The sequence below is a fragment of the Ictidomys tridecemlineatus genome, chromosome 7, assembly GCF_052094955.1.
Source record: "Ictidomys tridecemlineatus isolate mIctTri1 chromosome 7, mIctTri1.hap1, whole genome shotgun sequence".
Lineage (NCBI taxonomy): Eukaryota > Metazoa > Chordata > Mammalia > Rodentia > Sciuridae > Ictidomys > Ictidomys tridecemlineatus.
In genome coordinates, this window is record NC_135483.1 from 155,795,267 (window position 1) to 155,798,807 (window position 3,541).

A 3,541-nucleotide genomic window follows, 5' to 3' on the forward strand; every position below is an offset into this window, starting at 1 on the left:
GGGAGCTTAGTCACAATCTATCAAAAGGACTAAATCTAGATGTACCAGACATTACCACTCCTGGCTTCAAAACTTAAGAATGCACTTAGATCAGATTATTGATCTCAGAAATTTAACTCAAATTGGACTGCTTTTAACATACTTGTCAGAGAACAGTTTTTATTATTTTTAGAACTGAAAGATACATAGTTGCTATTATCAGGAATTAAAATCATGTATAAACAATATTTATGAAAAAAAGATCAGAATTCTGATTTAATCCACTTTAGTCCCAGATTCTTGACATTTAAGATGTTTTGTGAGACCTGCGACCGACCGGCGGATCAGGCCCAGCAGCCTGCCGGCGTGGTAGTCACGTCACCCCAATTGGAGTAGGGGCAGAGCAGAGCCGCCGCCTGTGCCCGGAATAGGCCCAGAGACCCGTCGGCATGGAAGTCACATCACCCCAATTGGAGTAAGGGCAGAGCAGAGCCTCCGCCCGCGCCTGCAAGGTAGGCAGACCTGCGACTGGCCAGCAGAACAGGCCCAGGGGTCCGCGGGTGTGGTAGATACATCACACCAATTGGAGGAGGGGCAGAGCAGAGCCACCTCCTGCGCCTACAAGGTAGACAGACCTGCGACCGATCGGCAGCACAGACCCAGCGGCCCGCCAGCGTGGTAGACAGATCACCCCAATTGGAAGAGGAGCAGAGCTGCCACCCACCCCTGCAAGGGAGACTTTTTAACTATACAAGACCAATATAAATATATAGGGGGAAAATTTCAAAAACACAACAGTTTCACCAAGCAGAAAGAAACGTGAGCAGTATGAAAAGACAAGGAAAGAAAGGACCACAAGCAATGCAGGTCAACTCAACTTTAGAAGAGGTAATAGCTGCAGCAGATGGAATGTCAGATAAAGAATTCAGGATATACATGCTTCAAATGATCTGGAGTCTCAAGGAAGACATTAGACAGCAAAATCAGACAATGAAAGATCACTTTGACAATGAATTACATAAACAAATCCAAGAAGCAAAAAGATCAACTATACAGGGAGATAGAGGTAATTAAAAACAAACAAACAGAAATCCTAGAAATGCAGGAAGCAATAAACCAACTTAAAAACTCAATTGAGAATACTACCAGCAGAGTAGAACACTTAGAAGATAGAACATCAGACAATGAAGACAAAGTATTTCAACTTGAAAAGAACATAGACAGCTCAGCAAGACCGTTAAGGAACCATGAGCAGAATATCCAAGAAATATGGGATAACATAAAGAGACCAAACTTAAGAGTCATTGGGATACAGGAAGGTATAGAGGTCCAAACCAAAGGAATGAGCATTCTATTCAATGAACTAATACGAGAAAACTTCCCAGACTTGAAGAATGAGACAGAATCCCAAATCCTAGAAGCCTACAGGACGCCGAATGTGCAAAATCATAAGAGATCCACACCTAGACACATTATAATAAAGATGCCCAACATACAGAATAAGGAGAGAATTTTAAAAGCTACAAAAGAAGGGAAGCAGATTACATTTAGGGGTAAACCAATCAGGATAACAGCTGATCTTTCAACACAGACTCTGAAAGCTAGAAGATTCTGGAATAACATGTTTCAAACACTGAAAGAAAATGGGTTCCAACCAAGAATCGTGTATCCAGCGAAATTAAGCTTCAGGATGGAAGATGAAATTAAAACCTTCCACAATAAACAAAAGTTAAAAGAATTTGCAGCTAGAAAACCATCTCTTCAAAACATCCTCGGCAAAACATTACAGGAAGAGGAAATGGGAAATAACAATGAAAACCAACAGTGGGAGGTAGGACAGTAAAGGGGGGAAAATAATCAAAGAGGAAAACAAACCATGTTTAGTAACATAAATAAACAAATATGGCTGGAAGAACAACCCATATCTCAATAATAACCCTAAATGTTAATGGCTTAAACTCACCAATTAAGAGACACAGGCTAGTAGAATGGATCACAAAACAAGACCCAACAATATGCTGCCTACAGGAGACGCATTTAATAGGAAAAGACATACATAGACTGAAGGTGAAAGGTTGGGAAAAATGATATCACTCATATGGACTTCGGAAACAAGCAGGAGTGTCCATACTCATATGAAATAAAATAGACTTCAAGCCAAAGTTAATCAAAAGGGATAAAGAGGGACACTACATACTGCTCAAGGGAACCATACACCAACAAGACATAACAATCATAAATATATATGCCCCAAACAATTGTGCAGCTATGTTCATCAAGCAAACTCTTCTCAAGTTCAAGAGTCTAATAGACCACCATACAATAATCATGGGAGACTTCAACACACCTCTCTCACCACTGGACAGATCTTCCAAACAAAAGTTGAATAAGGAAACTATAGAACTCAATAACACAATTAATAACCTAGACTTAATGGACATATATAGACTATACCACCCAACATCAAGCAGTTACACTTTTTTCTCAGCATCACATGGATCCTTCTCAAAAACAGATCATATATTATGTCACAGGGCAACTCTTAGACAATATAAAGGAGTAGAGATAATACCATGCATCTTATCTGATCATAATGGAATGAAACTGAAAATCAACGATAAAAGAAGGAAGGAAAAATCATGCATCACTTGGAGAATGAACAATAGGTTACTGAATGATCAGTGGGTTATAGAAGACATCAAGGAGGAAATTTAAAAATTCTTAGAGATAAATGAAAACATAGACACAACATATCGGAATCTATGGGACACATTGAAAGCAGTTCTAAGAGGAAAATTCATTGCTTGGAGTTCATTCCTTAAAAAAAGAAAAAACCAACAAATAAATGATCTCATACTTCATCTCAAAATCCTAGAAAAAGAAGAGCAAAACAACAGCAAAAGAAGTAGAAGGCAAGAAATAATTAAAATTAGAGCTGAAATTAATGAAATCGAAACAAAAGAAACAATTGAAAAAATTGTCAAAACTAAAAGTTGGTTCTTTGAAAAAATAAATAAAATCGACAGACCCTTAGCAATGCTAACGAAGAGAAGAAAAGAGAGAACTCAAATTACTAGCATACAGAATGAAAAAGGCAACATCACAACAGACACTTCAGAAATACAGAAGATAATCCGAAATTATTTTGAATCTTTATACTCCAATAAAATAGAAGATAGTGAAGGCATAGATAAATTTCTTAAGTCATATGATCTCCCCAGATTGAGTCAGGAGGATATAGACAACCTAAACAGACCAATATCAATTGAGGAAATAGAAGAAAGCATCAAAAGACCACCAACTAAGAAAAGCCCAGGACCAGATGGGTATACAGCAGAGTTTTACAAAACCTTTAAAGAGGAACTAATACCAATGCTTTTCAAGCTATTTCAGGAAATAGAAAAAGAGGGAGAACTTCCAAATTCATTCTACGAGGCCAACATCACCCTGATTCCTAAACCAGACAAAGACACTTCAAAGAAAGAAAACTACAGACCAATATCTCTAATGAACCTAGATGCAAAAATCCTCAATAAAATTCTGGCGAATTGGATTCAAAAGC